The 26,078-nt window shown below is 48.5% G+C and overlaps 1 long non-coding RNA gene across 1 annotated transcript; it reads right to left on the minus strand.

The window, feature by feature from the left end:
* Positions 1-9,429: 9,429 nt before the first annotated feature.
* LOC111560200 lies at positions 9,430-16,905 on the minus strand. The gene is made up of 3 exons (XR_002741932.2): positions 16,129-16,905; positions 14,943-16,032; positions 9,430-9,740 (listed from the first exon to the last, which is right to left on the minus strand). It is a non-coding gene; the product is annotated as an uncharacterized LOC111560200 (long non-coding RNA).
* Positions 16,906-26,078: the final 9,173 nt, after the last annotated feature.

Here is a 26,078-nt window from a genome sequence, read left to right on the forward strand (position 1 = left end):
GAGGTGGGATACGAACCCAGGGAGATCTAATGCCCAACCAAGCACTGGAGAAATCAAACTCTTTCCCAGCTCTTCAGAAATAACTATCAGAAGCTTGGCATTTCCATCAGTTGGGGGGCTGGTTTCAAGCAATTCTTAATTATTCACCAAAGCAATTTCCAGCAGGACCTCGATTTGCCCAAACTTGGTCCGGCTCTCTTTCTATTCTGATCTCTGGAAGGGCTTCATTTCTTTAAAAATACTCACCAGTCACACCTTTCACTGGTTCCGGCAGGAAAGCCTCCCCACTTCCTTCTGGCTCTCCCCTTTGTGACCCTTTGTGATGCAGAATCACAGAGCCTGTGCCTTCCCGTGATGTACTGCAGGGGATGCGATGGCAGGGCTTTGACTTTGGACGGCTTCCTGGGGAAGGTACCTGCTGGTCCTTAAGCACTGTGCTCCCTCTCGCTTGTATTTCCCCCACATTGACTTCTCTGGCTTTGCTCCAATAGCCCAGCTTGCTCCCTCCTCGGGTTATCTGCACGGAATGTTCCCTCAGCCCGGGATAGCTGTCCCCCAAATCTTCCAGGGGCTGGCCCCTCACCCTCAGGTGTCAGCATTAACATCATCACCCCAGGGGAGCGTCCATGATACCCACATCTAATATATCCCCCTCTTTGCCCGGGACCAGCCATGCCATCTCACTCCTGTGGCTTAATTAATTCTTTTCTTCAGAGCACTTTGCACTGTCGATAACCATCTCCTTAATTTTTAAATGCGTGTTGTTGATGTCCTCCATCGGAGTCTGAGTTCTATGCGGACAGAAACCCTGGTTGGCTTCTGCACTGCTATGCTCCTTGTTCCTGGCACCTAGGAGATGCTCAGCAAAGATGTGCTGAGTAGATTATCTCACCTAATCTTCCCAGCAACCCATAAGGCATGCCCTACACTACAGTTGAGGGAACTCAGGCTCAGAGTAGCTAAAACAATTTGCCCACGCCACCCAGCTACACCCTGGGGTAGCAGGGCCACAGAGGGGTTGTCCGCTAGGGGACAGAGTGGACCACGGGGCCCGCGAGAGGCAGGCTCTGTAGTATCGAAAGGATCGTGTGTCCCCTGGTTCCAGTGGGAAGATATGATTGGCTTGTTTCAATAATTCTGCAGGCCAGCAAATAACTGAAAGCCGCTACTCAGGGATACACCTGGTCCTTTTGATAAGGAAGCTTGTTTGTCTCCGGGACCTCATCCACAGGAGCGGAATGGGAAGGGGAGCTGGGGTCAGGCCATTCGAGGCCCTCCCGATTTCATCAGATGTCAAGGCAGCACATGACACGAGCTTAATTTTAGACTTTTGATTGCACCCATATTACAAACTGTGTTGGGGGCGCCTGGGTGGCTCAGTCGGTTAAGCGTCCGACTTCGGCTCAGGTCACGGTCTTGAGGTTCGTGAGTTCGAGCCCCGCGTCGGGCTCTGTACTGACAGCTCGGAGCCTGGAGCCTGCTTCGGATTCTGTGTGTGTCTCTCTCTCTGACCCTCCCCTGCTCATGCTTTGTCTCTCTCTGTCTCAAAAATAAATAAAACATTAAAAAAAATTAAAAAATAAAAACTGTGTTGGGGCGCCTGGGTGGCTCAGTCAGTTGAACATCGACTCTTGCTTTCGGCTCAGATCGTGATCTCGCAGTTCATGAGTTCGATCCCCACACCCAGCTCTGCGCTGAAAGCATGGAGCGTGCTTGGGATTCTCTCTCTCTCTTTTTCTCTGCCCCTCCTCCACACACGTTTTCTCTCTCTCTCTTTCAAATAAACAAATAAATAAACATTTTTTACAAATAAATACTGTGTTGATGGTGAGAGAGAAGAGGGGTTGACAGCAAGGAGGTAGAGAGGAAGTCACCACTGACTAAGCCCCAATTTAAAGACCATCAGCCGACATCCCCTCACTGTGGTGCACGGCTCTCTCCAAAATGCTCTGCAGTCTCCAGAAGATTCTTTCTTATCTCAAGATATACTGAAAAACTGGCAGGGCTGGTCTTTCTGGAAAGGACCTCAAGGGCAATATTTTAGGGCATTTGAGCTCATGAAGATGATGGACATTGGCAGACTCGTGTCCTGGAGCCCGTTCAACACCTACGTGTGATTTTAAACACCCATAAAAATCAAGCTTTATTGATGGGGAAAACATAATATCTTTTTGGAAGTGGGCCCTGTTTTGTGCGAAGACAGCATACACAATGTTCCAGCTATAGATAACCGACCCAGGAGTCCTTTGGGGCCATCACGGCCTCGAACATAAACTCGTTAAAGACAGCGTGATTGGCATCTAAGTCATGGCTCTCCTGCTGCACTTTAGATGCTCGGATGGGTCAAACGTCAAATACTTCTCAGTGTGTGGGCTGAAGAGGTATTTGCAGTTCTTTTCGTTTGCTTGTGCACATGGGTATGTGTTGCTGTTGGTTGTTCCTTTTTCTCTTCCGTGTCTCTGGATTGAATTCTTTCCGCACCTTGACATCCCCACACAGGAAAGAGGAGGTAAGCATTGAGGTTGACAGTTCCCTGACTTGCTGGGCGAATACGTAACCTCCTCGAGTGCGTCACTTGAAGAAGTGCCTCGTGTACGCCCTTCCCTCCTACCCAGCATGCATGCGAGTGCACACACAAACACACACGCAGACAGACGTGCACGTATGCACGCACATGCACACGCATGCAAAGTTGTATACTCATGCCACAGACACCCTGGGTCTAGCCTACCTTTTGCCACTTGCCACCTCGCCCTTTCACTCCTGCCAGAGAGAATATTACCTCCCCGCAGCCCTTCCTTTCGGAACACAGTCCCTGCCTCTTCTCCTCTCTTCGAAGCCTCCCGCCCCCACCCTCTTTCCACCAGCCGACCCATGGCTCCCTTCGGATCTCACTTCCTCAGAGAGGTACGTGTTTTTTTTTTTTTAACATTTATTTATTTTTGAGAGGAGGGGGGTTAGGGGCAGAGAGAGAGAGAGACAGAGGTGCCCCATGCCGTGAGCGCAGAGCCCAATGCAGAGCTCGAACACGCGAACCGCGAGATCACGACCCGAGCCGAAATCAAGAGTCAGCTGCTCGGCCGACTGAGCCACCCAGGTGCCCCAAGAGGCACATACTTTAATTAGAAGCCTGTACTTCCCCTTTTGTAATCCTCTGTGTCTGGGGTCTGCCCTGGGGGGGGGGGGGGGTGCAGATGGCAGCCTCTTCAGCTGCAGCGTGTGACCTGATCAGACTCAGCAGGGTCAAGACCACAGGAGCAGCCGGGGGGATTGGGCCTGTCAAGTCCTCCCCCTGCGCTGCTCTCCCTCTTCAGACCTGTCTCCTCCACCTTGGTTCAGACCAGCATTGACATCCCACGAACTACAATAGCAGCCCTTTAACTGGCCTGGCTTCCAGGCTCACCCCCGCCCAGTCTGGTCCAGCGACATGACTCCCTGCCCTCGGGCTGTCTTCTACACAGGGTCCGTCTCTGGCTCTCTTTTTTTTTTTTTTTTTTTTAAACGTTTATTTATTTTTGAGACAGAGAGAGACAGAGCATGAACAGGAGAGGGTCAGAGAGAGGGAGACACAGAATCGGAAACAGGCTCCAGGCTGTGAGCTGTCAGCATAGAGCCCGACGCGGGGCTCGAACTCACGGACCGCAAGATCGTGACCTGAGCCGAAGTCGGACGCTTAACCGGCCGAGCCACCCAGGCGCCCCTGGCCCTCCTTTGGCTTCAGCCCTCTCCCCACACAAAGGGTCTGCAGGCCAAAGGGGTGTTCCCACTAAAGCCCGTGGCCCCTACGCCCTCCCATACCCTCCCCCCCGCCCCGCCCACCAACACAAATTCTAGACTTCCCTCCTCACATCCATTCTCCCGCAGAGCCATGAGCTCTGCACACACCACCAGGCCTGAGGTACAAGGAGCGGCTTGTTGCCTGGGAGTAGGGTTTGCGTGGACTAGTACACGGGCTGAGGAGAGCATACGTCTGCCAAGTGGGACAGACGCTGGGGTGGAGAAAGGTGGGGAGTGGGTTGGGGGCCCTGTAAGTGTGAGGGGCAGGCTGAGGGCCTCCCTGTTTTGAGCCCCTGGGGACTCGTTCCTGCCCTCAGGAACATTCCAACACCTGAGAGTGTGATATAAGGCCCAGAAGGATCTTTCCCTGCTGTGCTTCTCCAGCTCTGGCCACTTTCCCAGCTTCCCTGTCAAATTTGCATTCCAGACCCACTAAACAATTTGGACACCCTGAGCAGACAACGTACCCTGTTTTATCATTATTTCTTTACTTTCTAATGCTCTTCCTCCCCACTGTGCCTTCAGGATCAGCACAAAGACTTGTTGACCCCTGGCGTCTCCCCAGCTTCCAGGACTGGGCTGCACACACGGGAGGCTCTTGGGGAACATGTAGGGAAGGGAAGGAAGAAGGAAGGGGTCACCAGAGCCAGATTCTCTGCCTGCGGTGTCGATGGCCCCTCGTCTCTGAGCAGCCCCAGTCCATAGACCCCAGGAACCTCGGCTATGCTCCTGTAGGTTGGAGGTGGGAGTGGGGAAAAGAGGAATGAGTGGGATAAAGAGCATATAATAAGTAGCAAGAAATGTTTACACGGAGATACTGGAGATAATGAGGAGACAAGCCCTCATTAGAAGTTCCTCCAGAATGAGAAACTCCAGACCCCACACTGTCTCTGTCCTGAGCTTACGGGGTGGGCTAAACCAAGCCTAAACTTCTTCTCAGCTCTAGCGTGGCAACACAAAAGCGGCCACAGACAATGCACAGCTGAATGGACATGATCGCGTTCCAATAAAACTTTATTGACAAAAACAGACAGTGGGCCAAATTTGGTCCACTGGCCATAGTGTGCCAATGCCTGATCTCAGTGATCTCAAGCACTGTCAAAACCTTATCTCCAAAAAAAAAAAAAAGAAAAGAAAAGAAAAGAAAAGAAAAGAAAAGAAAAGAAAAAAGTTGGGGATATAATATCCACTTCATAACAGCTGAAGAGATGTTATACGAAATTATCTTGAAAACTGTCAGGAACTAAGACACGAGAGAAGTATACATCAGTCGCAGTAGCAGCAGTAACGTTAATACGTTAATATGTCCCATGAACAAAGCACATTTATTAAGCACCCACTCTGTACTAGATGCCTAGCGTTCGTTATTTCCCTCAGTCCTCACAAAGATCTTGCAAAGAAAGAAACCGTTATGGGGCGCCTGGGTGGCGCAGTCGGTTGAACGTCCGACTTCAGCTCAGGTCACGATCTCACGGTCCGTGAGTTCGAGCCCCGCGTCGGGCTCTGGGCTGATGGCTCAGAGCCTGGAGCCTGTTTCCGATTCTGTGTCTCCCTCTCTCTCTGCCCCTCCCCCGTTCATGCTCTGTCTCTCTCTGTCCCAAAAATAAATAAACGTTGAAAAAAAAAATAAATTAAGAAAGAAACTGTTACCAGTTTGCTGATGGGGAGGCTGAGGCCCAAAAACTAGCTTAAACATCACAGAGTGTTGGAAGAGGGGCTGAATTCGAGTGAACGGCAGTTTCCAGATCCAAAACGGCGGTCTCAGAAAAAGAAATGGAAGTGTGTGAGCGATGTAAATCATAGACAAGTAGACGAATAAGTGACTGCAAACGGACTGTTGTGTTTAGACGGGAGGGCAGGACCAGGTAATGTGCCCCTGGCTCCCAAACAATCACCCTGCGCCTGCCCTGGCATCTGGGGCCGGACGCTCTTCCCTGGAGGAGAGCAGCTTTTCCTGGGCAGGGTCCCAGATTTAAATCCTGAACAAGGCAAGCTACGCACGGTGGACCCTGCCGGCGGCGGAGGGCTGGCCTTCTCTGCGAGGGATTTCCTGAGTCACAAGGCAGCCCTCCAGAACTTTCTGGGCCTGCCTGCCCAAAGCCAGGCCTGCCTCAGCCCTGAGGGGAGGTGCGAGCAGCCGGTGCCACTTGAACACCGAGTCCCCTGCACGGAGGAGGCCAGATTTAGCAATCTGTCACACACAGCCCGCCTCATCGTGACACGGGGCGCAGAGAGGCAGGCAGCACAGGCAGGCAGAAAAGCATCTGTCGGCATGCCACGCGGACAGGGATTAGAGAGGACGGGGGAGGATAATTATGGCATTTGCTTGCCTATAAAGTGCGCGTCAGGAGGAAAGGATTAAGCTAATTGAAGAAATCTCCAGCACTTACGTCAAAGGTGGCTGCAACGCGATTGCTTTATCTTGCGTCTCACCTGCTTCTGAGAGCCAGCTCGAGGAGGCCTACCCACATCCCCGCTCGGTCCCCGGCAACTCTTTGCAGAAATAGTTTGAGTTGGCGTTAGCCATTCTGCAAAAGAGAGAGGAGCTAAAAATAAGCGCGCATGAAGGAGGATCCCTGCCTGTTGTTTTTTTTGTTTTGTTTTGTTTTGTTTTGTTCTTTAACTTCCAAAGCTCCCATCAAGTTTCCCAGAGAAAGATGGAGAGCCAATTTTCCTGAGGTTTTGCATATTTGTGCACGTGTGACAGGTGAAATAAATGGCAGGGAGTGTGCGCACTAGGCAGAGACGGGTGGCAGCCTCTCTCAAACTCGGTCTCCTTTCCGTCTCTCTAGAACATTAGCTCGCGCTCCCGAGGGCCATGTTGCCTGCAGAGAAAACACAGCCTCCACCATCACTTATCATCGCTCTCCACTGGGTCCCACGCGCCACCTCGGGTCCCAAACCTCCAAACCCCGAACCCCCTGGAAAGCGACAGGCTTTTGTCTTCTGTCACACAGACGGAACTTGGTCTTGGAGGTGCCAGGTGACAGATTTCGGAGTCCTCTCCCCAGTGAATTTGGAAAAGCAGTAGTCAGAAAGGTTTCCTCTTTCTTTTAGCTCAACGTATTATACTCGGTCGACCCGAGTAATCGTTGACAAATGGACTGCTGTTTCCCGATGGGTAAAATAACACATCTGAAAAACACAGACAGTTGCCTGGTTTTCGCCATGATGCATTCTTAGACTGCCTTAAAAAAAAAAAAAAAACGGGGGCGCCTGGGTGGCGCAGTCGGTTAAGCGTCCGACTTCAGCCAGGTCACGATGTCGCAGTCCGTGAGTTCGAGCCCCGCGTCGGGCTCTGGGCTGATGGCTCGGAGCCTGGAGCCTGTTTCCGATTCTGTGTCTCCCTCTCTCTCTGCCCCTCCCCCGCTCATGCTCTGTCTCTCTCTGTCCCAAAAATAAATAAACGTTGAAAAAAAAAAAAAAACGGATTGCCAGATGAATCCAGAAATATTTGTTTGAGTGCTTCGCACGGGAAACCTGGCTCCGTTCTCGGTCACTGTCTAGCTTTCTGACCTTGGGTGAGACATTTCAAGTCACTTTGGTTTCTTCATTTGTAAAATGGGGGAGTAACGACTCACCACACCGAGTCGTTGCGAAGGCTATAGGAGATGGCTCAAGGGGACAGGAGGCTCAAGGGGATGGGAGCTGTCCCCATTGTCATACCTGCCAACGAGGCATAACTGACGTGTTGTGTTGGGTTCTCCAGAGAAACCAGACAATAAGATGTAAATATGTATATACATAGTGTATGTAAATATAAATACGTAAGTGTGTGTGTATGTGGGCGTGTAGAGAGAGGGTGGGGAGTGGATTTTAAGAAATTGGCTCATGCACACAGGGCACCTGGGGGGTTTAGTCGGTTAAACGTCCAACTCTTCATTCTGGCTCAGGTCATGACCTCGCGGTTCATGAGTTCGAGCCCCGTGTCAGGTTCTACACTGTGACACTGACGGTGAAGAGCCTGCTTGGGATTTTCTCCCTCCCTCTCTCTGCCGCTTCTCCACTCGCACGCGTGTGAGTGCTCTCTTTCTTCCTCTCTCTCTCAAAATAAATAAATAAACTTAAAAAAAAAAAAGAAAAGAAAGAAATTGGCTCATGCAATTGTGGGGGCTGGCAAGCCCAAAATTTGCAGGGCTGACTGTCAGCCAGGAAGTTCCAGCAGAAATTAAAGTTCCTTGAGTCAGTCTCAAAGGAGTTGGGAGGCAGAATTCCTCCAGCTTCAGGGACCTCGGCTTTTTCTCTCAAGGCCTTGAACTGATTGGCTGAGGTCCACCCAGGTCGTGGAGGGTAATCTGCTTTATGCAAAGTCTACCAATTTGAATGTTAATCCCATTATTTAAAAAAAAAAAAAAATGCTTTCAGAACAGCATGTGGATTGGCATTTGACCCAACAACTAGGTGCCACAGTCCGGCCAGGTCGACACGCAAACTGAACATCACAGGTATGTCATCGGGGAAAAGTGTACCTGACCAAGCAGTGAGAAAGGCATCAACCTTAGATTAAAAATGCACCATTAGGGGCACCTGGGTGGCTAAGTCGCCTGACTCTTGGTTTCGGCTCAGGTCCTGATCCCAGGGTGGTGGGATTGAGCCCCGAGTCGGGGCTCCGCACTGAGTGTAGAGCCTACTTAAGCTTCTCTCTCTTCCCCTCCCTCTGCCCCCCCCTTCTCTAAATAAATAAATAAATAAATAAATAAATAATAAAAAGAAAGTTTTTAAAAAACAACACACCATTGGGGCGCCTGGGTGGCTCAGTCGGTTGAGCGGCCGACTTCGGCTCAGGTCACGATCTCGCGGTCCGGGAGTTTGAGCCCCGCATCGGGCTCTGGGCTGACGGCTCGGAGCCTGGAGCCTGTTTCCGATTCTGTGTCTCCCTCTCTCTGACCCTCCCCCGTTCATGTTAAAAAAACGACACACCATTGAAAAGCACGACAGCCACACGAAAGGTACAACAGCTGATGGCTGCATGGTCCCCTCAAGCCTATCCAAGTTGCAAAGAAGGAAGATGCCCCGGTCTGATGGAAAGTGCTTCATGCCAGCGCCGGCATCCCGGGTTCCAGCTCCCTCTGCCCTGTGGTGAGTGGGTGATTTTTAGGCAGGTCACTAGATGTCTAAGCCTCCTCGGCTCCCACGCATAATAAACACATCTGCCAGGCCTGCTCTAGTGGACTGTCGTGAGAACAACATGAGGCAACCATTGGCAAGGCTTTGCAAGGAAATTGCGAAGCATCCTCGTAGAAGCCATTATCCTACAAGGAACACGATGCTCTGGACAGATTGAGTCCAGCTATCTGTACTAAAGCAAATAAAAGGAAACTCTCCAGGGTCATAAGGGTGACCTCGCTCTAATATTTTAGCTGACATAATCATGAACGTTTCCAATTAAAACGCTCACCTTCTTGGGATTTCGAATGGCTTTTTGGATGTGATTTCGATGACCAAGTTGTCTGAACACTAATCTTTTTCTCCCCCCTCTCAGTAAATTTTCACAGCATTTGAGCAGCGCTCAAAGCAGCAGGTCCGACAAATGTTTGCTGTGGATAATTCATTCATTACAGAGATATTTCTGGAGCCCTCACCATGTGCCGGGCACTGCCCTGGGCCCTGGTCGGAGAGGACGGTGACTTTAAGTCAAGAGCCCAGCCTTGGCACAGGGTAAGTGCTTGATCAATGGCAGCTGTTTATTATTTGTTCATATGTTATTATGCGACCATTTTTTAAAAAGAAGGACATTTAAAAAAATGCTTTAAACTGAAGACAAGGTTGAGCCAACATGCCTCCCAACCTCTGCAGTGTCTTCAAAGATGCCAGACCTAGAGCTCCGCGTCCGTTCAATATCACTCCGAAGTCAGAGCAGCAAAAGCCCAGAAAGAGTGAAGCAATCACTCTTCGGAAAACTTCGCCATCAGAGGAAATTGTCCTGTGTTGTCTCTTAGAACACTTCACACTTCATTGGGAAGCTATAAAAACAATTACCAGGTCATTAGCAAAGGTTATTTATTTTTTTTTTTTAAGATCTAAAAGCCTCTCTCTCTCCCAAAATGACCTTAGCCAGTGGCATTTCAGTGAGAGACAGTTGCTGTAGTGGAAAGAGGGAGAGGTTTGGAGTGGAAACCGGGGGGGACCCTGCACTGGGTGCTTCACCTTCTTGGAGCTTCAGTTTCCTCAATTCTGCGCTGAGGCCGTGAGTCCCTGACCAGCTCGTTAGGCTGAAGGACAGAAAGGGACACTAGCTCCATCAGGATAGGCTAGACCATCTGAAAACCTCAGCAGCTGAGGACCACCAGGTTCATTTCTCACTCGCACCTCATGCCCGTCACGGGTTGACAAAGGAGCCCTACTCATTGTGACCACTCAGAAACCTGACAGGTCCCTGACAGAAGCTCTGTCTGATTCCACGATTGCAAGATCACAGAGCGGGGAGCAAAGGGAGCAGGACGAATCATAGGCTGACTCTGAAAGTTTCTGCCTGGAGGTGATGCATATTAATGCCACTCACGTTTCATTGACTAAAGCAAGTCATGTGGCCACTCCTGAAATCAACAGGGTGAGATGGATTAAGCTACCGCAGCATAGGGCTTATAGAGGCATAGGAATGGAGCAACATACAGGAACGTGGACCTAGCAAATGTCCATCTGTAATAAAAATTAGGTAGAAATCGGGGCGCCTGGGTGGCACGGTCGGTTAAGTGTCCGACTTCAGCCAGGTCACGATCTCGTGGTCCGTGAGTTCGAGCCCCGCGTCGGGCTCTGGGCTGATGGCTCAGATCCTGGAGCCTGTTTCCGATTCTGTGACTCCCTCTCTCTCTGCCCCTCCCCCATTCATGCTCTGTCTCTCTCTGTCCCAAAAATAAATAAACGTTGAAAAAAAAAATTAGGTAGAAATCTAGCAAAAGTTGAGGCTTTGAATATAACCTCTTGTCCATAATCAACTCAAATTCTTTTTTATGTATTTAATTTTGAGAGAGACAGAGACACCGTGAGTGGGGGGAGGGACAGGGAGAGAGGGAGAGCATCCCAAGCAGGCTCCACGGGGTCAGCACAGAGCCCGATATGCGGGGCTCAGTCTCTCAAACTGTGAGATCACAACCTGAGCCGAAATCAAAAATCAGACCCTTAACCCACTGAGCCACCCAGGCATTCCATGTTCGAAGTTTTGTTTGTTTGTTTGTTTGTTTGTTTTTTTTAATTTTTTTTTCAACGTTTTTATTTATTTTTGGGACAGAGAGAGACAGAGCATGAACGGGGGAGGGGCAGAGAGAGAGGGAGACACAGAATCGGTAACAGGCTCCAGGCTCCGAGCCATCAGCCCAGAGCCCGACGCGGGGCTCGAACTCACGGACCGCGAGATCGTGACCTGAGCTGAAGTCGGACGCTTAACCGACTGCGCCACCCAGGCGCCCCGTTTTTGTTTTGTTTTGTTTTTTTTTAAATCATGTTTCTTACTTTAATTTGATTATTCAAAAATGAGGGATGATTTCCAAGAAGAAAAAGTGCAGTGGCACAAAACTCAATCCTAAATCTGCTCACAAGTACATTTCAACTAAAAAAAACCTAACGGTGGGAAACTAGAGCATAATAAAGAGGGAGCTGAGCGGTCCGCATGCGGTTGGAGTAGAAGAGGCAAGTGTCCAATCATGAAGGGTCTTTGGGAAACTAACACTAAAACCAGAGCAGGTTTAGGTAGAAGAATGACAAAATCTAATTTGAATTTTTAAGGGATCACTGTAGCTGCAATGGCTAAAGTCGGATTACAGTAGCACAAAACTTTGTCAACAATGATAATTAGGAGGCTGCTACTATGGCCCAGGAGAAACAAGATGATATCTGGTACCAAAGGTAAGTGTAGGGATGGGTGGGGAGGAGCCAGTGGATTTGAACTGTGTTGTGAAGCTAAACCCTGTGGACCTCCCCATGGAATGATATAAGGGTTGAGGGACAAGGACACATATTGGATATGTACTGTGATTTCTGACCTGCACAATCATACAGGTGGTACATGCATTGAGAATGACCTGGAGATGGGCATATTTAGGGGAAGTCGAAAGTTCTATTTGGGACATGTCAATTCTGAGATGTCTAGTATATATATGGGTGAAAATGTTGAGTAGGCAAGCGGACAAGTCAAAGTTGGAGACACAAATTTAAAGTCATCAGCGCATGTATTTAAAGCCGCGGGGTTGGAGAACATCTAGGGTTTAAGCTCTAGTCTGAGTCCTAAGGCGCTCACTCCAGCACTGGGTTCCTGCAGGAAGGTCTGGAAAGGTCAAAATGATTATGATTATAATACTAAGACGGGATTTTTCTTTTTCAATTCCATTCTTCTATGAGTACACAGTAGGCTTTTCCCAAGGCTGTATGAGCTGTGATAACATCATGGCTCCAATAGTTACTAGAATATGTTCCTATGCATCTGTATGTTTTCCAGAATTTTCTAAAGTAGTAGGTTTAAGTGACAAATTTTGTGTTTTCAAGGGTTAATTCTTTCCTTGGGATTTATAGTCTGTTCTTACCAACTGTCAACAGTTACACCTGCTATGATCTCCGCAGTCTCATTGTCATTCAACAGTTATTTTGAAATGCTAGAGTGTCCTTGAGCCCATGTGGAAACATAACTAGAACTAGGTCTACTTTGTTTCCTTGTTTCACAATACTGTTTTTTAAAGTTTTGAAATATTTTCTAAATTTTTAAATTTAACCTCAGGCCGTTATTACTTAGAATGATATTTCATTTTAAAATAAAATTTGTTTATTTTAAAAAATAAAATAAAATGAAAAACATAATGGTGTTTGCCGTGAAATAAAAGGTGAAACTGTAATATACAGTTTGACGTGGTCCGTGAGTGTTACCTTTGATATCTAATCAGTTTGACTTTTCCTTTGGAAAATATTCAGTGCTAAGTCACAAAAGAATCAGTACCCCTGAAGCTTTTTGCCAAGGAGAAAAGACTTGTGCTAAGATGCAACAGCATTCTCAAGACAGGCTTAAATCACAGATCCTTTATGGAAGGCAAGTAACAAAATATCTAACTAAGGAGGTTTCAATCCCAAGAATGTGTTTTTGCCCAAGGAATCTAAAGATAGGGAGATCCAGTGTTAATTTAGCAATTCAACAATGGCACAATTCTGGGTCAGCTTCTCTGCAATTCTCTTGGCCTCCCCCTCGTGGTCACAAAATGGCTGCAGTGGCTCCAAACAACAAATCCTCGCAGGACATCACATTAAAAGAAATGTCAACAATTCCAGAGCAGCGTTGCCATTTGACAGAGGTATTACTTCAATTTTCTTCATCTGCTCCAAGTCTCGAATAAACTAGATCAACTCCATGGAATAAGGACTTACCCAGATCACTCTAACTATATATGGCTTTCTTTACTTGAAGGGTGAATAAACAATTGTGTGCGATATTTAACAAAAGGATTTCGTGTCAAGACAGCAGAAGTTTAAAAGCCTTTTAAAAGCAAGCCTCATGTAAAATGTTTGCATTGTCCAATGTATTATGAGGATAGACTGACATAATTTTGCCACATAAGAAACACTGGGGCTTTTGGGGGGAGTGGAGGGGGAAGGTCCTTTTCATGTGCATTGGTAAATGTCAAAGAACAAGGTATATATACATTTGTACATCATTTCTTCTCCTTGCATTTTGCAACCTAAGCTAGGACTAATGTAAACAAGGCAGGTGTGCACATTCACAACGACAGAGTACCGTCATCCACCCCCATCCACGGGAAGCTCCTCTTTTCAAAAGGAAGTTGGGGTAATCACTAGTGTGTCTATCACTAACCATGTACAACATCTTTGCCGTCCTACGTTTGTTTGCAGTAAAACCACACACCGAAAATATTTTTACATTTAGAAGGAACATATTATTCCACAAAGATAATTTACAAAGTGACGCACACTGAGAAAAAAAAAAAAAAAAGCCTGAGAGAAGATACTTATCTTCCCACCAGGAGATCATTCACGGAGCGCAGGTTAAGAAGCCCCGCTTGTAAACAATTCTCTTCTCTTCCCGGTAGGACAGAATGGTAAACGGTCCTTTCCAGTGTGATCTGAGAGTTCTGCCGCTATGAACACCACCTACGTGAGACATGCTAAGAGACTGGGATGTAACTGGGTTTCAACCCTTCGCTTATCACAGATAAAACCGGTTAGAAAGAAAGGAGAGAGAGGGGATCGTTTTGGATGCTCCTGGTAGAGACGGGAGGGGGGGGGAGGGTCCGGGTTTAAATCCTAGCTTTCTCGCTTTCTACCCGTGAGACTTTTATTGGAGCAGGGATTCCCTCCAAACTTCAATTTCCTTCCCTTACCTGAAAACGTGAGAGTAATCATTCCCCTCCGTGGGGCTGAGCATTTTTAAATTACTAAAAGTGACTCTGTGCTTTTGACTGCAAGTGACCGGAGGATGTTTTATTGTCTAAGCGTGGCCGGTGATGAACTGGAGCAGCCTGAACGTCTACGCGCAGGCAGGGCAAGGGCCCTCCTCTTCCCCAGGGAGCATACTGAACGGGCGGGTGGGAGAGTGACACAGCTGGTGTCTATAATTCTGTCCCCCCGCCTGTTCACGAGATTGGCTTCCAATCCATGGGAATCCACAGGAGACGGAAGTTGGGCCCACGCTGCCCTCAGAGCCACCCTTTCCCTCGTGAACGGCAGCAGGGCGAGTGGAGGGCAGTCAAAGCTCGCGTCACCCTCGCAAACCCACCGGGACGAGACGCTCTGCTAGCCTTTAGTCCACAGACGCTTGGACGCAGCTGCGACAACAGATAAGGTGGGCAAGGCGCCGTGGGAGGCAGTGACACGTGGCTCCTTTAGCTTTGATCAGGCCCGAGGGAGAAGCAACAGCCACGTGCAAGGCCCAGCTCGCCACCCCGTGTCTTGAGCGAGTCGCTCAACTTGCTCTCGACTCCTCCCACCTTTCCCGCGCACTTTAGCTGCGTGTGGGTTTGCTTCCGATCACGTGGTTAGCATGAGGCCAGGGGTCCTCTTCCCAGGGTGACCAGGAGAGAAGCTGGCACCATCCATACTTAGCTGAGGCCACTATCCTACACAGCCAGCCTCCGGCCGCCCCCCTCCCCGCCCCCGCCAGACTCCCTTCCTTTGGGGGGTTGCCAGATTACGGTCCATCGTATTCTCACCGTATCTCTTGTAAGTCTTACCAGCCAAACATACTCCTCTGAATCCACGTATTGAATCTCCTCACTTCTACGCACGTAAATGCGCAGGTCTTCGTGGACAGACGAGTACACGTGTGGATGCCGTTGTCTATACGCCAAAGACGTTTCCGGTACTTGTTATTCAACCCAGTAACTGCTTTTCCTCCTGCGCCACAGATGAAGGTCTCAAACACTAGCCATCTGCATCCCTTGCAGCGAGGATTCCGATAAATGTTTGCCTCCATTTAGAAGAAACCTACTTCTGGGATGTCTGGGCGGCTCAGTCGGTTAAGCAACCGACTTCAGCTCAGGTCGTGATCTCGAGGTTTGTGAATTCCAGCCCTGCCTCGGGTTCTGCGCCGATAGTTCGGAGCCTGCTGGCTTGGGATTCTCTCCCTCTGCCTCTCCCTCTGTCCCTCCCCCGCTTGCTCTCTCTAAGCAAACAAACACACTTTTAAACAACTTAAAAACATTTTAAAGCACCCCGATGGGTGGGATCTTCTGGTGGAGGGATATGGTTCCCAGACAGGAGTCAGAACCCAGCTTCACAGGCTTCTGTCTCCTTGACAGCCTCCTCCCTCTTCCTCCCCTCTCTGGCCTCCCTACCTCTTTCCTCCAGGATTGCCTCGGCTACTTTGAATTCTTCGTCTGTTACACAGATTCTAGCAAGCTCCTTCTCTCAAACAGGCACGCCCAGATCCGCGATGATGGCATTGCACGCAGATGGACAAACGTCGCAGAAGCCACTCTCCTTTAGACAACTTTAGAAGTTTGGGGCACCCGGGTGGCTCAATCGGTTAAGTATCCGACTTCAGCTCAGGTCATGATCTCGTGGTTCAGGAGTTCCAGCCCTGCGTCTGGCTCTGTGCAGACAGCTCAGAGCCTGAAACCTGCTCTGGATTCTGTGTCTCCCTCTCTCTCTGCCCGTCCTCAGCTCACTCTCTGTCTCTCTGTGTCTCTGTCTCTCTCTTTCAAAAATAAATAAACGTTAAAAAAATTTTTTAAGTTCGCCTTTGGTTAAATTCTCTCATTTCTCAGGTTTCTGAAAAGATGCCTCAGAGCTCAGTTTTACTAGAGTGTTATCCTCAGGGCACTGGCAAAGGCAAAAAAAAAAAAAAGAATACCCAGAATTATAAAGAGGAAGCATTTACGGTCACCCTTAAGAGTTGCCATGAAGAAAGGCTCCCACCTGATTTTTCTATGCTACACAGTTTCCCTTCCCCTGGCTCTTCTCCTCAGCAGAATGGAGATGTTGGTTACTTCCCAGATATAATTGCTTATCGCTGCCTCCCTGAGAAGCCGAGGCAGAGAGATTTTGCAAAACTCTGGCCACTTTGATATCAACAGTGACTCGGGCCCAGCGGAGAATGTTCTTCTTATTGCCAGATTGCAAAAAAAACGCCCTCTTGAGTTTTCCCCAAATACCTCCTTGCTGGCAAGTTCTCTGCCTCTGAGAGGCAGGGCGATGGGTCAAATCAGCTAGCGAGTAGAAGGCAGCCGGCGTTAGTCACACGGGGGAGACGTGGCAGATAAATTTTAAGAGCCACTGCAAACTCAGGACCATATGGTGTCCGGAGGCATTTCTGTTTTAACAGATATATCGTGGGATCTTTGAAGGAATGGTGGCACTGCCAGCTCCTCAATTAATCAACCCGCCCAAGGTCGCCAGGGACGCTGTGGATTGGGCCCGGGCAACAGGGGCCTGGAGGAACCAGCTTTAATTAAAGGATTTGTGCAGTAATGGAATCCTCAAATCCTTTGAGCAACGTTGCATAAAGTGGGCCTTTCAATCCCTGTGTGCATTTCCATGGCTGCAAAGAAGCGACAAATATCCTGACCAAGCACTTCCGGGGAGGGTGTGGTTAACCCACTGAGAAACCCCTCTGAAGGACACGCGGCTGGAAATCAGGCCCCAAGCAAACGACAAGAAAGAAAACAGTTGCACTCTGCAGCAGTGGGAAGGATAGCCAGCCTCCAAACTCTTGGGAGAAAGTCCTGATGGGGTCATTAGGTTGCAGGATTTTTTTTTTTTTTTTTTTTTTACCTCCATACCTGGGATTCCTCGTCTCGCCACTTCGAAGAAGAAGAGGATGCAAAATAAAATAAGCAGCAGGCAAAAGTTTAGTAGAATATAAGATCGGAAGAGGAAGCACAGGGGCGCCTGGGTGGCTCAGTCGGTTGGGCGTCTGACTTCGGCTCAGGTCATGATCTCACGGTTTGTGAGTTCGAGCCCCGCGTGGGGCTCTGTGCGGACAGCTCGTAGCCTGGAGCCGGCTTCGGATTCTGTGCCTCCCTCTCTCTCTGCCCCTCCCCCACTTGGGCTCTGTCTCAATGTAAAAAAGAAAAATTTTTTTTAAAAAACTAGGAATAGTAGGAAAGTTCTCTTTACAGAGGGGGGACATTCAAAAGGGAATGTCCGTACACTACAGGCAAGGGTCCTTGTTTTATAAGGTTCTGGTCTACCCTCCCTCATCCCTTCCCCTTGGTTCCTGCTCAGGTTCTACCCTCATTGGCTGGATAGCTCTAGACGCCACACAGCTCAATCAGCTATCCTGATTGGCTCGTTTCCATAGTATGAGGGGGAGCCTCCGGCCATACTCAGGTCTTTTGTCAAATTCTTGAAGGAAACCTGAGGGTGAGCAGCTAGGATCTGTTACATTCTTAAGAGGAACCTGATGCCTGAGGGGGCTTCCTGTGGTCAGGCACTCCCAGCATCTTCCAAAATAGGTGTTCTTCCCCACCCAGGGACCCCAGGCCCTAATCTTTCCTTCTCTGCCTACGGAATCCTATCTTTTCCTATTATAGTTATTATTTTTTAATAAAGTATTGTTTTAAGTTTTTTTTTTTTAATTTTATTTGACAGAGACAGAGACAGTGAGATGGGAGGGTGCAGAGAGAGTGAGAGACAGAATCTCAAGCAGGTGCCACACAGCCAGGGGGGAGCCCCGTGTGGGGCTTGAACTCACAAAACCGTGGGATGGTGACCTGAGCCTAAACCAAGAGTCAGAGGCTTAACCGACAGAGCCCCCCCCCCCAAGGCGCCCCTAGGGTGGTCACTATTTTAAAGAAGAATTGCTTCGTGGACGTGTTTTGACATTAGCTGCACTTAGACGCTCACCAACGGTCTCCATTTGAATTGTTGGCTATGATTTGAATGGGATCACTGATAAACGAGGGAAGCAGTCTTGAGGCTTGTGAGGCCCACAAGCTGGGAGTCCTCTGGATTACTTCTGCCCTTAGATCCTTTGTGACAGCAGAATATTCTTGCAGGGAATCTATTGGCTTCTGAAAACATCGCTACCCTCTTTTGACCAAGTGTGGACCCACTGGGCTCATTCCACACACCTGTCCGGCTCTTGAAGGGTTTTCTCCTTCTGTGACCTTGATCAGACATTTCTCTGACTCTGTGTTCATCCTTTCTCTGTCATTTGGCACGTGTGGACTCCTCTCACATACACACAGCATACTCTCACGAGAGTGTTCCAACTTGTGGGCTCCTGCACAGAAAATATGGACCAGAAATAATGCCACTCTCTCTTTTTTTTTTTAATTTTTTTTAGAACGTTTATTTATTTTTGAGACAGAGAAAGACAGAGCATGAACGGGGGAGGGTCAGAGAGAGGGAGACACAGAATCTAAAACAGGCTCCAGGCTCCGAGCTGTCCGCACAGAGCCCGACGTGGGGCTCGAACTCACGGACCACGAGATCATGACCTGAGCCGAAGTCGGCCGCTTAACCGACGGAGCCCCCCAGGCGCCCCAATAATGCCACTTTCTGGACGCTGATGGACACCACCTCACTGCTAACTGTGACACCAAGTCCCCCCACCGGGAAGCTCAGCGTCTGTATAATGTGACGGGGTCCCCACATCTCTTCAAAGAACCCTAATTTAACTTTCAAGCATCGGCTGTTTGTCAGGAACCATTTTAAGGTCATCTTTATGTGTTCTGACAAACTGCTACCAAATTTTCGCACATTGTTCAACGTGTCTTATCTGAGTAAGGGTGACTCTCAGAGCTCAGAACTGAGAGAGCAGTTTGCTTTCTTTCTTGATGACCAGACATGTAGAGCGCACGTATCTGAGCTCGGGCCGCCATAGCAAAGCACCGGAGGCCAGGTGGCATAAACAATTTATTTCTCACAGTCCTGGACGCTGGAAGTGCGACATCATCAGGGTGCCTGCAGGGCCGAGTTCTGGTGAGGCCCCCTTCCTCCCGTGCAGCCTCTGTCTTCTCCCCGCATCCTCACAATGGCAGAGAGAGTGAGCTCTCTGGTGTCTTTTTTTTTAACAAGGAAACCAACCCAGTCAGTTCAGGGCTCTATGGTATGGCTTCATTTAACCTTAATCACTTTCTGGAAAGGTCCTATCCTCCAAATACAGTCACATTGGGAGTTAAGGCTTCAACATGAATCTGGGGAGGGAGACCGAATTTAGTCCATAGCAACACAGGTACACAATCCATTCAGAGAGAGAGGGAGACAGAGAATCCCAAGGCTCCACACTGTCAGCACAGAGCCTGACACGGGGCTTGATCCCATGAACCGTGAGATCGTGACCTGAGCCAAAACCAAGAGTCAGACGCTTAACTGAGCACCCAGGGACCCCTCCACTGCCATTTTTCATCTAGGTTTCCATTTACAATGTTTCCATACCCGCCCTGCCCTCTTGCTCAGTATTTATTCTTTCGTCCTTGTAATGATGTGGAATTTTATCTTGTTATGTTGTTGTTTACTCCACAACATATGTAGATATGTTTTCGTGATAAATCTTCCAAATAAATTTTGAAAACTGATGGGACACGATAATGATAAACACAAGAAAAGATTTGTGTTGTGATGCCATAAGGAAAGATACCCTTCGGAGGCGTGTGTCTACTCCTTTGCTGGTCTTGGAGATCGGATGAGCTTGTTTCTGAAGGTCTTAGCTTGCAGCACCCATAAGACTAAAGCTGGGCTGTGGAAAGGCCCAGCAACAGTGGTGGGTAATCCTGAAAAAATAGATGAACTCTATGTTCTATACTTTTTCTCCAGGAAAGTTACTCCCAACAACAGAGTATTAAGAATTGGTAATTGGATTCTTTATCAGCCACTCACACAATAACAGTCATCTTTTACTTTAAAAGCAAAGATATTTGATCGGTAACGAGATTCTTCCTTCTTATTCATGCTTTATACCCAATCTGCTATGAGCTTCAATGGATTCTATGTCCTTGCTATCTCTCGAATACATTCAAATACATTTTCTCCCTCCACCTCTTCTCCCCCCCTCCTCAGTTTGGGTCCTCACCTGCTTTTTCACGTACACTGCTGAAATAAACTCTGTAGTGGACGGTCATGTTTTGGGCCAACCGGAACCCTTTCTATATGTGGGAAATGTCCTCACCTCCATAAGAGAGAAGTCCAGACCTGGTCTTCCCAGCATCCCTTGCCGCCAAGATGCAGACGTTGACTTGGCCTCCAATCGAACATTCCCACACAAGGCCTTGAGTCAGAAGAAGTGAGGGATGAAACAGGCACCATACTGAACTCACCCTGGCAGAGGTGATGGCAGAATCTTTCAGCTTCCAGAGCAACGGCTCCAGAAACATCAAGGCATGCAGACCAAAAGTTCCCAGAGAAGCCTGCTATCTTCACCAAAATGATCAGGACAGGAGACGCCAAGCAGGACAGAAATTTTTAGACAATAGGCACCTTACTCCAGCCAACACCACAGGAAAATGCTGCGACCCCAACCCAGCACCTGACAACAAAGACCAAACCCCCACTCTTGGCAGGTTCTAGCAAGGTGCTCAGAACTCCCTTCTGGGTGGTGTTAGAAAAGGCCAAGTAGAGAGCCAGGACTTCATCCCCAAAGGCAGTGACAATATAAGGGAGGGAGGGAGGAAGCCACTGATTGTCCCCCGACCCATCCCCTGCAAGATTTAGCTACACTCTTGCCCCTTGGGTTCTTTCTTATCCCCCCTTTTCACAAATCTCCCTGTTACTTTAAGCAATTTAAATAGGTATCAGAGTCTCACATCCAAATGTACTCTGGCTCAGACAAACAAAATTCAACAGAACGTACCTACTAACTGTTCAAAAGATGCTGTTGGTGGAGAAGATTCCTCTTTTTTTTTTTTAATTATTATGTTTATTTATTTTGAGAAAGAGAGAGAGAGACAGAGTGTGAGCTGGAGAGAGGCAGAGAGAGAGAGAGAGGGAGACACAGAACCCGAAGCAGGCTCCAGACTCCGAGCTGTCAACACAGATCCCGACGTGGGGCTGGAACTCACGAGCCGCGAGATCATGACCTGAGCTGAAGTTGGACGCTCAGCCGACTGAGCCACCCAGGCGCCCCAAAGAAGATGCCTCTTAACGTACATCCTCATCCCCTCCCCCAGCCTTCCTTTCTCAAAGTAAACGTCACTCGCTCAGAGACGTTTAAACTTCTGCTCCCAGTTGTGCCTCTCCAGGAGTCTCAGGGTCCCCTGGGCAGTCCTAAACACATGTGTAATTGTACCTTCACCAGTGATGGTCTTTCACACCAAGCAAGCCTCCCTGCAAAGATGAAGTGTGTTACTGTTCAACTTTGCACACCCAGCAAGACACAAAGCACAGGTACACAGTAGGTGCTCAGTAAATAAGCGAGCCTCTGACACAGCCCCTATACTCATTCCCCTGTCTCATGATGACAGGGGAGGTGATGCAGGGCAAGGTGCTCAAATGTGGGAGGTCCACCTCTTAAAAATAATGTGTCCCCAACTTCCCACCTCCCTAAGCCTGCTCCCCCCGACGGGGCAAACTTCCAAGAAGGAGGCACTGACTGTGACGTCCCCTCCATACTTAATCCATCCTGGGCAGAGAGGAGGGAGAGAAGGAAGAAGGCGGGGAGGCGGCAGCACAGACCCATTTTCCCCAGAGAAGGGACCTGGCTGGCCCCTGGGGCTGCACCGGGAGGAGCCGGCAGCCCCTCGGATCCTGCCAGAACGCTAGAGAATGAACTCTTGATGACCTGAGCCACGAACTTCATGCCGATGTCGAAACAACCCCCTCCGTCTTCCGGAATTCAAAATATCAGTGTTTTTTGTCGACCTTCATCATTTTAAATTGGTCACACGAGGCGTGCGTTGCAGTGGCTGTTGTTTTCAAGTGGGTGGAAGATGCTTTTGTGCTGAGACCTCTCCTTGGCCTGTTGCTCCCCGGAACAAATGTTGCGATCAAATTACCATCCCCTGGAAATAGCAGTCTAAATGGGAGATGCTGACCACTTCTAACCTGAGCCGTGCAAATGGCCCCGATAGAATATCTAAAATAAATGAATACAGCAAAAAAAGGCAAAAGGAAACAGGAAAAAGAAAGAAAGAAAGAAAGAAAAAGCCTGAGGTATGGGTTTCCTTAACACAGCAGAACCATGTGGCTCTGAGCCTTCTGTGAATAGGACGGCGGGAGATGCCCCAGGTCGATGGGAAATCCTTTGCTGACCTTTGCATAGTGTTGTGTTCTGCCAGCATCGGTCTAAGTGGCGAAACTGGCTCTGTGATGAGGTCTGGTAATCAGGAGATGCCGGGGAGCCATCCAGCCCCCAGCTTTTCCCCGCCACGGCCATAGGACTGTGCCTCTCAGATCACAAGGCAGCGCGTGCGATCTTACATGCATGAGGTCTTGCATTCACGGAACTTTTAATCTTGTTCAGCGTTCTCTTTGAAAGAGGCATAACGGGCATTTAACACTCCATCTTCCAGGTAAGGAAGTCAGCGACAAGTACACAACTCCTCCAAGTCTAGAGCTCAGACTTTCCCCCTAAGCCAGGGTACATTCCACCAAAAACATGTTTGCAAATGTAAATAATAATAATGATCATAACCGTGACGATGGCTACCATTCTGTGAGCGCTTATCACGTGACAGGTACCGCAGTGTTTCAGTGATCATCCGCTTCAACGAGCGAGGACCGTCATTGTCTCCATTTTATGGGTGAAGAAACTAAAGCCCAGAGAGGTTAAATAACTTCTCAAAGGTCACACAGCTGGCAAGAGGCGAGCTCAGAGCCAAAAATACTCAACCCCTACACAGGAGGCCTTGCCACATTCAACCTCAAGACAAAGAGTTATACTGTTTCACTTAGGTACCTTCTTTTGTTCGTTCATTTTCTAATTTTAAAAGCGATTTACTTATGTGGTTTAGAAACTTCAGTGTTCAGTCCAAAGACTTCCAGCAAAATTTGGAAGATTACTTAACAGCAAAGGAAAACATATCGGATAAACATTTACCTATAAAAGCAGGATACAAAATTATAAGCATACAAGAATTGCAAGTATGGAAAATAAGCTTGGGAAAATAAAAACCTGTAAGGAAACACACCAAGATATTATCAGCAGTTGTGTTGGCAGTGGTGTGATTGTGTGAAATTTTCTCAATGTTCTCTATTTCTAAATTTTCTGTGTTTTTTTTTATTTTTTTTTTTTTTTATAATTTTTTTTCAACATTTATTTATTTTTGGGACAGAGAGAGACAGAGCATGAACGGGGGAGGGGCAGAGAGAGAGGGAGACACAGAATCGGAAGCAGGCTCCAGGCTCCAGGCTCCGAGCCGTCAGCCCAGAGCCCGACGCGGGGCTCGAACTCCCGGACCGCGAGATCGTGACCTGGCTGAAGTCGGATGCTTAACCGACTGCGCCACCCAGGCGCCCCTTTTTTTTTTTTAATTTAAGGAAATGTGAAACACATCCCCAAAACATAGCTTGACTTATTGCTTTGAATCTTTGGCATTTGGGGAACCGCAAAGGAAAAAGAAATGGTGTCATAAATAGCAAGAAAGTTGAGAGCAGCTTGCGTTTTTCATTTTTATTGTATCAAAACTTCAAGGAATTTGTCTCGATTATACTAGTAAAAATTTGTCCCTACTGCTTCCCCGAAGAAAGAAGGAGATGGAGAGGGGGAGAGAAGAAAGAAAAAGAGAAAGAAGGAAGGAAGGGAGGGAAGGAGGGAGGGGAAGAAAAGGGGATGAGTTTTGTCGCACAGCAGACACATTAAATTTCATTGCTTTGTTTGGGAACTGCTTAACAAGACCACAAACACTAATCTGGCTGGGTAATTAAAACAGTGTAAATGTCACTATTCCAATCTTTGACATTTGGTTTGGGTCCTGACAGGGCAGCATGAATTATAGAGAAGGAATCTCCCTGTTGCGAGCACATGTGTTAATAATCCTGGCACAAGGCTTTAATATTCCTCCAGATATTTGGAAAACTCTGCATAGCTAGATATATGCCATTCCTTCCACACTTCATCACACGCTGCCTCACGGCGCCTCTTCTATTGCTGCTTTGTATTGTGCTGTGGCTGTCTTGAATCATTTAAACTTCCACGTGTATTGAGTCTGGGTTTGCCATAGACATGGCATCTTTCCTGAGGGCACCGAGCGTGGGCTGCTTCTTAGTAACACAATGTCATATACACCAGAGAAGGTCAACCACATTGGAATAATAAGAATAGCTGATCACTTATTATGCACTGGGCGCTGGGCTTCCTGCTTCCCACTTTCTGTCTCTCTTTTTTAATGTTTTTTTTTTTTTTTTTGGAAGAAGGGGAGGGGCAGAGAGCGAGGGAGACAGAGGGGCCAAAGCACTGAGCCCAATGGGGGGCTTGAACCCACGAACCGCGAGATCATGACATGAGCCAAAGTCAGATGCTTTCATTGACTTGGCCACCCAGGCGCCCCTAAACCTTTTCTCTGTTAATGAGAGGCAGCAGGTGCAGTGGTTAGAGCAGCCAGCCAGCCAGCCTGAGTCCCACCTCTGTGACCTCTGACAAATGTTTCAGCCTCACTGTTCCTCGGGTTCAGCCTCTCCAAATTTTTATTTTTTAACATTCATTTATTATTGAGAGACAGAGAGAGACAGAGAGAGACAGAACACGAGCCTGGCAGGGGCAGAGAGAGGAGGAGACAAAGAATCCAGAGCAGGCTCCAGGCTCTGAGCTGTCAGCACAGAGCCCAACGCGGGGGCTTGAACTCACAAACCACGAGACCATGACCTGACCCCGTGGGTTCAGCCTCTCTAAAACAAGGAAACGATGCTACCTTACTACTTGAGGTTGTTGCAAAATTAAATGAGTTGGTATACGTGGAATGCTTGCGCATGGCAGGAAATCAGTAAGTATCAGCCTTCATTATATCCGTTTCATCACTATTATTGTTCATTCTTAGACCTCTCCCCCCTGGATGCTTCTCCAGACTCCCCGGTCTCAGTAGGTGGGCATCAGCTCCCTCCTCACTGCCCGTGTCCGCAACGCAGGCATCATCCCTGGTTCTCTCCTCGCCTCCTTCAAACCCAGCAAGTCCTGTCGGCTTTACTTCGAGGATATCCCGAATCCTCCCACTGGATCCCCCCCCAGGAAAACAGCATTCTGTGGTGGCCCTGCCTGGGTCAGGAGCCTGCTTCTTCCCCTTACTACGTATGGGAGGATGGAACTCTCACTGGGAAAGCAGTAGAACGTACATCGTAGGGCTGTTGCGAGGACAGAATCAGACCATCCAAGTAAGGCACCTGACACAAGGCCTGAGCACAGAAACCACATAGGCAGTGTTATGGTTGCTGTTATATCCTCCACTTCTGAGCTGACCCAGGTTGCCATAGCTCTCTCTTGGACCGAGGCTCCAGCTGCCTACAACCTCTTCAGTTCTTACCCTTCTAACCTTTTGCCACACAGCAGCCAACAGGATTTTGTGAATATGTACATAAAGCCGTATCTCACCACTGCTAAGAATCTTCCAATGGCTCCCCATTGCCTGGATAAAAATCCAAACCCTTGGCTCTGGCCTACATGTCCCTGTTTAAGGTGACCCTGTCTACTCGGACTCGCTTTGGACGGTTATCCTCGCTTTGCGATAATCCAGGAGCACCAGCCGTTTTTTTAGTTCCTTGAATGTGCCATGCTTCAGCCTGCCGCAGGGCCTTTGCACCTGCTGTTACTTCTGTCCCCCAGAACATTCATTCTGGCCCCTTTCTATATTTGCAGCTCTCCAAGGATCAAATGTTTTTCTCTTCTGCCAGGATCTCCTTATCCTGTCTGGGGGTGCCACTCCCCCTTCCCTGGCCACGGCACCCTGTCATCAGTGCCTTGTAGCCATGTTTGACAATATCTTGTTCATTTGTTCACT

The sequence above is a fragment of the Felis catus genome, chromosome B1, assembly GCF_018350175.1.
Source record: "Felis catus isolate Fca126 chromosome B1, F.catus_Fca126_mat1.0, whole genome shotgun sequence".
Lineage (NCBI taxonomy): Eukaryota > Metazoa > Chordata > Mammalia > Carnivora > Felidae > Felis > Felis catus.